Below are 10,946 nucleotides of genomic sequence, written 5' to 3'. Positions count from 1 at the left end.
GTCCCAGAGAACCTACAGGAAAGCCGGGAGCTAAGAAACATGAGGTTTACACAAAGCAGATATCCTGTGACTGTGTCCTGGGAAAAAAAAACAAGTAAATTTCTTCCAGAGATTATGCAATGCAAAAGTACAATAGCAGAGCTGTTCCTTTACACTGGCACATGCCCGTTTATCATGTATTTGGAAATTAATTTAATCTGTTCTGTTCAAGCTCAGCCAAAGAGTTTTGGTTTTTTAACGTGACGGACGATAAAAATGGTGAAAAAACTTGCTTTGGAGGGACACAAACCAACATGATCACACTGGAAATCGACATGTTGCCACAGTATATTCTGGTTCCCTGAAATCTACCTTATTCAGCCAAATTACTGACGTTTTTGCATCGATTCATGTGTTTACCTTTTCCTGTGATTTTACAAATAGCATGTTGTGCACAACCTCTGAGACACGGTTTCTGGTCCCGTTTAAACTGTTAAGTAATCATTCACATAATGATGAGTTTGCATTTTCCCTATAAGATAATGTTTTTACTTAGCTGATAGTTAGGGTTGGGGTTTAGCTATATGGTTAAAATAATATCCATTCCTGTTGACTCTATTACAAAATTTACCATTAAAAAAGTCTTCACAGCCTGCTTTTTGCATCACTTTGTGGACATTTCACCCAGCAAATGGAGCTCACATTTGGCCATATGTTCAACAACACTTCCAGCTTCAGCCACTGGGGGCAGTGTTTCACATTTCAGTAAGAAAAGACCAATTTCAGTGGAAGAACTGCCGACATATTGTCGCTGAATTCCGTGAGATCACTCTGCCGAATCATATCTAGGGACCAGAATATACATACTTGGGGGCGGGCTAATTTCACTTTGGCCAGCAAGCAACCACTCAAAACACCCAGAAAATTAAAAAATCTACAGCCGTGGTCAAAAGTATTAGCAGTGACATCAATTTTGTGTTTTGCAAATTTTTCTGCTTCAGTTATTGTGTTGTTGATTCACATTGTTTCCAGATTATTGTGCAGAGTGATCAGATGCATTTTAAATAATTGCAAAAAGCTTCATTGGTCAAAAAAATTAACTATCACAAAAACCCAAATTTCACAGTTTTTTGGTCCTGGCCTAAAATTAACAGCCAACATCATTTCACTAATCATATCAGCAGCACCTGGGAAAGTGTGAACAAGTACTAGTCAGGTGAAATCACTCTATCATTCTGATTGGATTATAAGAGCAGACTGTTTGCTATAAAAGGAGGGAAGACGTGCTTCCAGTCATTGTGTTTTTGTTAGCAATGGTTACCTCTAAAGAAAGATGTGGAGCCATCATCGCTTTCCATTAAAATGGCCTCACATGCAAGAAAATTACTGCAAAGAATATTGCACCTGAAAGAAACATTTACCGGATCATCAAGGAGAGAGGTTCAACTGCAGTGAAGAAGGCTTCAGGACGTCCCAGAGTGTCCAGCGAGCACCAGGACCGTCTCCTTCTGAGGCGTCAGCTAAGGAATCGTGTCACCACCAGTGCAGAGCTTGCTCAATATTGGCTGCAGGTTGGTATGAGTGCATCAGCACGCACAGTGAAGCGAAGACTTTTGGACAATGGTCTGGTGTCAAGAAGGGCAGCAAAGAAGCCACTTCTCTCCAAGAAAACATCAAGGACAGACTGAAATTTTGCAGGAAGTACAAGGATTTGACAGCAGAAGACTGGTGCAAAGATATTTTCTCTGATGAAGCCCCCTTCCGACTGTTTGGGACATCTGGAAAATCGATAGTCCAGAGAAGAAAAGGTGAACGCTACCATGAGTCCTGTGTCGTGCCAACAGTGAAGCATCCTGAGACCATCCATGTGTGGGGTTGCTTTTCATCCAATGGAATGGGCTCTCTCTCAATTCTGCCCAAAAACACTGCCATGAATAAAGAATGGTATCAAAACGTCCTGCAAGAAAAACTTCTCCCAACGATCCAGGAGAAATTTGGTGATGATCCGTGCATTTTCCAGCATGATGGAACACCATGTCACAAGGCAAGAGTGATAATGAACTGGCTCGGAGATCATTACATTTCAATTTTGGATCCGTGGCCAGGCAACTCCCCGGATCTTAATCCCATAGTGAACCTGTGGTCAATCCTCAAAAGGCGAGTGGACAAACAGAAGCCCACAAATTGTGATCAAATCTGAGCACTAATAAGTCAAGAATGGATCGCCATCGGTCAGGATTTGGCCCAGAAGCTGATATCCAGTACGCCAGGGCGAATTGCAGAGGTTATGAAGAACAAGGGCCAACACTGTAAATATTGACTGTCTACATAAATTGAGTGTTTTTGTCAATAAAAGCCTTTAAAACTTGTGAAACGCTTATCATTGTTTTCCAGTGTACCATAGAAACGTGAAAAAATTATCTACAATTACTGAAGCAGCAAACTTTGCAAAACACAAAATTTACATCACAGCCAATACTTTTGTCCACGGCTGTAGTTCATTTAGTAACTGTCTCCCTCAGACATTAGTTCAAGAGTTGAGGTTTATTAGTGAAAGCCTGGCCTGAGGGGAAGACAGAAGGTTCTGAATGGTTTTGAATGCTAGCACGGTGAGCATAAACTAAGTATTAATCTCTCCACAGCTGTCCTAAAGGATGCAAGCAGTTGTCAAAATGGCTAATATTATATCTAGGGTAGCATTTTAAAAACAAAACGTGCTTGAAAGCCCCATATTACAATACAGAGCTGCTGACAGCAGACATCTGTGACACTCCCACCGGGGGCCGCCCTGCTGGCTGTGACAACCACAAAGCATATTTTTAGCTGTATAAACTGTTAATTCCCCAGCACAGCTTTCCTTCCTCTCCCTGGGCTGCAGTGATGTCACTGATACTGTGTGAAGGTCCTGTGCTTCCTCTGTGGGCTGCATGTTTGGCTGCTGTATCGTTTAATTACTTCCCTGGTGTATCACGTCCTAATGAACAACTTAAGAACCATTTGGCCATGCATTAGATTCTCTGTCAGTTTATATAGCTATAAAAGTTGATTGTGTTTGACACAAGTTATCTCTGCATTCCAGGGCCTACTGTAATGATGGGGGGACCCGGATGCTGATATTACCAAGAGGTGAGCATAGAAAAAAGGAAGCATGTTAGGGTGAATATAGTTGAGCAGAAACACAGATCACTGTGCATTGCAATGTCACTAATCACCGATCACTGGTGTGAGCCTGTGTTTAAAAAAAACCTTAGTGCAGAGATGTTCACAAGTCTTTCATCTGAAGTCCAGGTGTAACGTATGACCTTGTCTTGTTTTACTGTTTCCCCTTTGTTTTCCATTTGTGTCACTTTTGTTACTCCATAGTCTTCACTTTTGACCCGTCTGTAACTCCACAGTCTTGTTAGCCCTCGTGTTCATTGTTCATTGTTTTCACCTGTCCTCGTTAGTTTCCCATTGGTTTCTGTTCATCACCTTATTATGTTATTTTGAGTTCTGTTTGTTCATTGGTCCTTTCTTGTATTTATACCCTGCCTGTTTGTTCAGTCACTGTCGATCGTTGTTTTGTTAGTGAATGTTTGTATGTCGTTAAGCCTGCTCTGTATTCCCTTCCCGAGTTCTCGATTTCTGTTTATTTCCCCATTGTGGGTTTTCCTTTGTGTTTGTTTATTTAATAAAGTTACTGCGTTTGGATCCTCAACCTTGTCTCCTTTGTCTGTCCTCGTCCTCATCCATGACAGAACGATCGACCGCATAAATGGATCCAGCAGTTCTACGGGCTAACTTCCTTCTGCTCAACCTCAGACAAGAGGACCGTCCGATTGAGGAACACGTTGGCGTCTTCCTCGAGCTGGCGAGTGTCTCGAACTTCCCGGACTCAGCCCTGGTGGCCTTCTTCAGGGGCAATTTGAACACTTCCTTGAAGGAGCGGTTGCCACAGGACACGCAAGGCTGGACTCTCGGCGACTTCCTTGAGGAGACGTTACTGGTGTGCGGCTCGCCACTCACTGTGGGCGTTGCTGAGGAGGACTTTACCTCACCACCCACAGGGGAGACCCTTCAGCCATCCCTGGTGCTCCCAGTCACACCAGCTCCACATGTCAGCGAGCAAACCCCCACGCCAGCCACTTCCACAGAACCCACACGGTCAACCTCGTCTGCCCAGAGGAGGAGGAGAAGACGAGCTTCTGCCTCCCAGCCCACGCCTGCCCAGGTCTGTGAACCAGAGCCAGTGCCTACAGCCTCAGTCGTCAATGAACCAGTGCCTGTAGCCTCGACCGTCCCCGAGTCAGCGCCTGTAGCCTCGACCGTCCCTGAGCCAGCGCCCGTAGCCTCGACCGTCCCTGAGCCAGCGCCCGTAGCCTCGACCGTCCCTGAGCCAGCGCCCGTAGCCTCGACCGTCCCTGAGCCAGCGCCCGTAGCCTCGACCGTCCCTGAGCCAGCGCCCGTAGCCTCGACCGTCCCTGAGCCAGCGCCCGTAGCCTCGACCGGTCCCTGAGCCAGCGCCAGTAGCCTCGACCGTCCCTGAGCCAGCGCCCGTAGCCTCGACCGGTCCCTGAGCCAGCGCCCGTAGCCTCGACCGTCCCTGAGCCAGCGCCTGTAGCCTCGACCGTCCCTGAGCCAGCGCCCGTAGCCTCGACCGTCCCTGAGCCAGCGCCCGTAGCCTCGACCGTCCCTGAGCCAGCGCCCGTAGCCTCGACCGTCCCTGAGCCAGCGCCCGTAGCCTCGACCGTCCCTGAGCCAGCGCCGTAGCCTCGACCGTCCCTGAGCCAGCGCCCGTAGCCTCGACCGGTCCCTGAGCCAGCGCCCGTAGCCTCGACCGTCCCTGAGCCAGCGCCCGTAGCCTCGACCGTCCCTGAGCCAGCGCCCGTAGCCTCGACCGTCCCTGAGCCAGCGCCCGTAGCCTCGACCGTCCCTGAGCCAGCGCCCGTAGCCGTGACCGTCCCTGAGCCAGCGCCCGTAGCCGTGACCGTCCCTGAGCCAGCGCCTGTAGCCGTGACCGTCCCTGAGCCAGCGCCTGTAGCCGTGACCGTCCCTGAGCCAGCGCCAGTGGCCGTGACCGTCCCTGAGCCAGCGCCAGTGGCCGTGACCGTCCAAGAGCCAGCGCCAGTGGTAGTGCCCGTCCAAGAGCCAGAGCCTCCCTCAGCTCCGCCTTCCGAGCCTCCCGAGCTTTCCAGAGCTCCGCCTCCAGAGCTCCGCCTCCCAAGCTTTCCAGAGCTCCGCCTCCCGAGCTTTCCAGAGCTCCGCCTCCCGAGCTTTACAGAGCTCCGCCTCCCGAGCTTTCTAGAGCTCCGCCTTCCGAGCCTTCCGAGCTTTCCAGAGCTCCGCCCCCCGAGCTTTCCAGAGCTCCGCCCCCCGAGCTTTCCAGAGCTCCGCCTCCCGAGCTTTCCAGAGCCCCTTCCCCCGAGCCTCTCGAGCCTCCCAGGGCTCCGTCTCCCAAGTCTCTCGAGTCTTCCAGGGCTCCTCCTCCCGAGCCTCCTACGGCTCCGCCTCCCGAGCCTCCTACGGCTCCGCCTCCCGAGCCTCCTACGGCTCCGCCTCCCGAGCCTCCTACGGCTCCGCCTCCTGAGCCTCCTACGGCTCCGCCTCCCGAGCCTCCTACGGCTCTGCCTCCAGAGACTCCAGAGCCTCCCGAGCCTCCCTCGGCTCTGCCTCCTAGGCCTTCCTCGGCTCCGCCTCCTAGGCCTTCCTCGGCTCCGCCTCCTACGGCTCTACTCCCCGAGCCTCCTATGGCTCCGTCTCCAGAGCCTCCTACGGCTCCACCTCCCGAGCCTCCTACAGCTCTGCACCCCGAGACTCCAGGGCCTCCCGAGCCTCCCTCGGCTCCGCCTCCTAGGCCTTTCTCAGCTCCGCCTCCTACGGCTCTACTCCCAGAGACTCCAGAGCCTTCTAGGGCTCTGCCTCCTGAGCCTCCTATGGCCCCGCCTCCCGAGCCTCCTACGGCTCTGCCCCCAGGGACTCCAGAGCCTCCCAGGCCTCCTAGACCTGTCCCTGTCTTGAGGCCGCCTCCCAGGCCTCCTAGACCTGTCCCCGTCTTGAGGCCGCCTCCCAGGCCTCCTGGGCCTGGACCTGTCCCTATCCTGAGGCTGCCTCCCAGGCCTCCTGGACCTGTCCCTGTCCAATGGCCACCTCCCAGGCCCCCTGAACTTGCCCCTCTGTGCCCCCAGGGACTGCCTAATTGGCCCCGTGTACGGTCTCTTTTCCCTTTGTGCCCCCGTGGACTGTTTAACTTCCCCTCGTTGCCCCCCTTGGACTTCCTGCCTGCCCTCTGTGCCCCTTGAACTGCCTCCCTGCTCGTGTGCCCCCCCTGGTCTGTCTGTCTGCCCCTGGTGCCATCATTTTATTTTCTATGGTTTTTGTCTTGGGTTTTGTTTTTTCTTTTTTGGATCGTCTGGGATCCAATCCTTAGAGGGGGGGCAATGTAACATATGACCTTGTCTTGTTTTACTGTTTCCCCTTTGTTTTCCATTTGTGTCACTTTTGTTACTCCATAGTCTTCACTTTTGACCCGTCTGTAACTCCACAGTCTTGTTAGCCCTCGTGTTCATTGTTCATTGTTTTCACCTGTCCTCGTTAGTTTCCCATTGGTTTCTGTTCATCACCTTATTATGTTATTTTGAGTTCTGTTTGTTCATTGGTCCTTTCTTGTATTTATACCCTGCCTGTTTGTTCAGTCACTGTCGATCGTTGTTTTGTTAGTGAACATTTGTATGTCGTTAAGCCTGCCCTGTATTCCCTTCCCGAGTTCTCTATTTCTGTTTATTTCCCCATTGTGGGTTTTCCTTTGTGTTTGTTTATTTAATAAAGTTACTGCGTTTGGATCCTCAACCTTGTCTCCTTTGTCTGCCCTCGTCCTCATCCGTGACACCAGGTCAAGACTGAAGTCTTTAAGCTGGAGTCCGAGTCAAGTTTGAGTTTTTAACACTGGAGTCTGAGTCAAGTCTCAAGTCTCAATCAATCTTTTATAGGGTATATACTGTACAGTATATTAACTTACTGGCCACTTTATATGGTAAATCTGTACATCTACTTATTCTCCGTTTATCTAATCAGCCAATCGTGTACAGCAGTGTAATGTATAAAATTATGCAGATATGGGTCAGGAGCTTCAGTTAATGTTCACATTATCTGCAGGGGGAAAAAATTTGATTTAAATGATTTAGACCACGGCATGATTGTTGGTGCCAGACGGACTGGTTTGAGTATTTCTGTAACTGCTGATCTCTTGGGATTTTCATGCACAACTGCCTCTAGAGCAGGGGTCGGCAACTTTTTAGACATGGAGTGCCATTTGTTTCCATTCTGATAGTTGATGTGAAAATTATCTGAAGTTCCTGACCCATATTTGCATGATTTCGCCAACATGCATTGTTGAAATACTTTTTCTGCACTTATGAAATTTGCAATCATATCTGCACCTCATTTAGGAATGTATTAAAACACGTTATTATTCGTTTGTGCATAAATGAAGTATACCAAAAATCTCTGAACTGCCAAATCTTCCACACACAGTAAATACAAAGTTATTTCAAATAAAATAAAAATAGTTTTTTTAAATAGACTCAACTCAAGCTTGATTTTTTTTTTACTATTCTTAATAGTTTTTTTTTTTGTGATTAACATTTTTATTGATTCATACATTAAACAAAGAAAAGCAAAACATATATACACAGAATCAACGTTTAACCCCAACTTTTAACCCTCCCAATTCCCAACCACACCCTGACCATTTCCTGTGGTCACATATGAGTGTATACACACACACACAAAAATAAATGTGTGTGTGTATATATATATATATATATATAATCACACACATTAAGAATTATACCTTTCTCACCACTGCCCCTCCCAGAGAGCCCTCCAAGAATGGCAAATATTTGCCCTATTTCCCAACAAATGAGTCCAAATTCCCCAGTCTTCTAGATGAACCTTCTTCAAAAGCCGCCACCCTCCCCATCTCTGAGTACTACTCCAGAAATTTGAGTGCCCAATACTTCACACATAAAACTCTTAACCCACCAAAAAAAAACATGGGTTATGTCTCCATCTTCTGATTTCCATCGCCAGCAAGTGGGTGTGTCTTTAAGACCAAACCTATACTATTCTTACAAGTTATAATTAAGTTGCTGATACTCTCTAAACCCTAAAATTGCCATTAATAAAAACAATCAAGTGGTCCTAATTAAAAAGTACTTGAAATGTCACATTTTGGAATCATAACTCAAATATATACGTTCTTTAAACATTGCCTTCAAAATTATTAAGTACACAATTGCAGCTGTGTGGGGCACCCATAAGCACTTGCACTTTTATTTGGTCAAGACAAGGGAACTTATGGAGATATATAATAATTGTTATTAAATGTATTAATATTAATATAGTTTTAATTCGTAAATACTATTGTTATTGTTTTGTTGTAGATGGTTGATAGGTGTGATTTCTGTGTAGTCACCCTTAGAGTGAATAGTGTTACCTCTGGTGAACTTTGAGTCTGTTAAAGTTTAGTCATTTTTCTCCACTCAATTGTACTTTATAAAAGTGCAGATTTATGTGCTCTAAGAAGTACTGAGGAGAATCCAATGTGCCATATGGCTAACCAGGATTCCAGTTATAATTTGCCTTATACTGTATAAGATACTTGCACTGTGCTGAATTGAAATAGTTAAATAAAAACAATGATACTTTAATCACAGATGAGTTGTTTACTTGTAACTGGTAAACTGTACTTAAATAATTATGTTCACTTTACTTGAGCCAAATAAGTAGTGAAGTAGTTTTCTTAGAAAAAAGCATGCAAACCAATTGCCCTAGAAATCTAACTATGGTCAACTAAGTAGATTTTACAGTGCAGGGTTAATTCAGATTGATCTCACCACAATTAGTAACTGTATGCAGCTTTAGAACTGAAGCATGTCACAGGTACTGCGAGCCACGTCACATGCCAGTGGCATGTAGCACCTCTTGGGATGTAGAGACAGCAGCCTGTCAGTGGGGAAAGGCAGAGGTTTGTGTGCCTGACAAAAGCCTGTGGCATACACATAAATTCAGATAAGTCACAAAAAAATTGTAAGATCTTTTTATTGCTTAATTTATTTGCCATAAGAAGACCATAATTATATCACAAGATACTGCAGGTGTGAAAACTGACTGATGTAAATCCTTTTACGATCACAGACGCATATCTTCTCTTGAACATCATCTCTTCTGTGGAATCTTGTCATTAACATAGCATTATTGATTTTCTCTGTCTCTCTCTCGCCTGATCCTTTTCTCTTTTAATTACGATGGTCATTATTTTTAAACTATAAACAGCTGTGACCCAAGAATAGCTTTGACACCACTGTCTCTCTGTCTGCTCCTTAACTGAATACCATTTACAATAGCCATTAGAACTGCCATATTTGTGAGTAAAAATTTATTTTTTCAATTAGACATAATTGTCATCAGACTTCATATTATGCAAGGAAATTCTTGCTGAATAGAATGTCCGTGAACATATTGTACTCTACAGCAAAAAAAAAAAAAAACATTTATTCCAGGCAGGTCACTGAATCAGAACAACATCTACCAAGACTTTCGGTTCTCCTTAAGGATGACCTCAGTGAAGAAATTGTCCAATCAGTCCAAGATCTTCTTTCCAAATGCTCCATTTCCACACATGCTTCAAAGTGTGTTAACGTTTGAGGAGCAATATTCTTTCTCTCTGTCTATCTATCTGTCTGGCTGTCTCACCCACACACATCCCAGATCTCAGTTTAGGCCTAAAATGGTCTTGATCCAAAGAAGTTTCTGAGTCATCTTTCAGTAATGCTGTAAAGATGTCCTGGTAATCCTGATTACAAGTGTCTGTAGGAGGACAGTGATTTTTAACGTTTAGGGAATTATGAGCATGTGAAATAATGGATTGGTAAATGCTGATCTATTTGTGTGTCAAATGGGTGTGTGGATGTTGAATTTATTAATAGGATCCTGTTTTTTTACATATAGGGAGGCTATAGTGTCCCCATTCATGAACAGAATGCTCTCAAAGTCAGATTTAGAAATGGTAAGCAGTAAGGCATGCTCTACAGTGAAAGTCATTTGGATTATATAACTTAATAGAACAACATAAGCCATTTTGATTCAGCGTTTCTGAGCGATAATTAATAAGGTCACTCTGATATAATTAATCAGTGATAATCATTGACCAGCAGGGAAAAACACTGGTAAATGCAACTAACCATATTATTGTGTATTGTTTGGATAGACAAATAAATTGGAGTACCAAATTTTAAAAGGGAGGAGAAAATGCTACCCATATCTTTTGTTGCTGATTAAAATCCATTTGCCAATCAAACTCTACTGTATATTGCCACAAATCCGTCACTTGGGAGAAGATAGCCATATTAGGCAATTGCCAACATGGACAGGATGTATGAGTTGACCTCATCCTTAAAGGGAAAATTCTGTTATTTACTCAATCTCATGCCATCTAAGATGTGTATGACTTTCTTTCTTCTGCTGAACAGAAACAAATAATTTTTGAAGAGTATCTCAGCTCTGTAGGTCCATACAATGCGAGTGAATGGTGATCAGGCCTTTGAAGCTCCAAAAAGGAGAAAAAGTCAGCATAAACATAATCTTCTGAAGCGATCCAGTTGGTTTTGGGTGAGAACAGACCAAAATATAACTCCTTTTTACTGTACAGCTTGTCATTGCAGTCTCTTGGCATGATCAAGATTTCAAGTTCGATTACACTTCCAGTTCGAGTGTTAGATGGAGTATCAGGAAGTTGTATCCATGTTTTTATCCGTGGTGATGGTCTTGGTGAAGGTAACATCATCAATGCACTTGCTGATGTAGCTGGTCACTGATGCTGTATATTCCACCAGGTTGGTAGTCGGAATATGTTGCAGCCTCCCTGAAGATGTGCTAGTCAGTACACTCAAAACAGTCCTGAAGAGCAGAGATGGCTCTTGCTGGCCAGG

This window comes from Xyrauchen texanus, chromosome 16, assembly GCF_025860055.1.
Source record: "Xyrauchen texanus isolate HMW12.3.18 chromosome 16, RBS_HiC_50CHRs, whole genome shotgun sequence".
Classification (NCBI taxonomy): domain Eukaryota; kingdom Metazoa; phylum Chordata; class Actinopteri; order Cypriniformes; family Catostomidae; genus Xyrauchen; species Xyrauchen texanus.
This window is presented reverse-complemented; position numbering follows the sequence as displayed.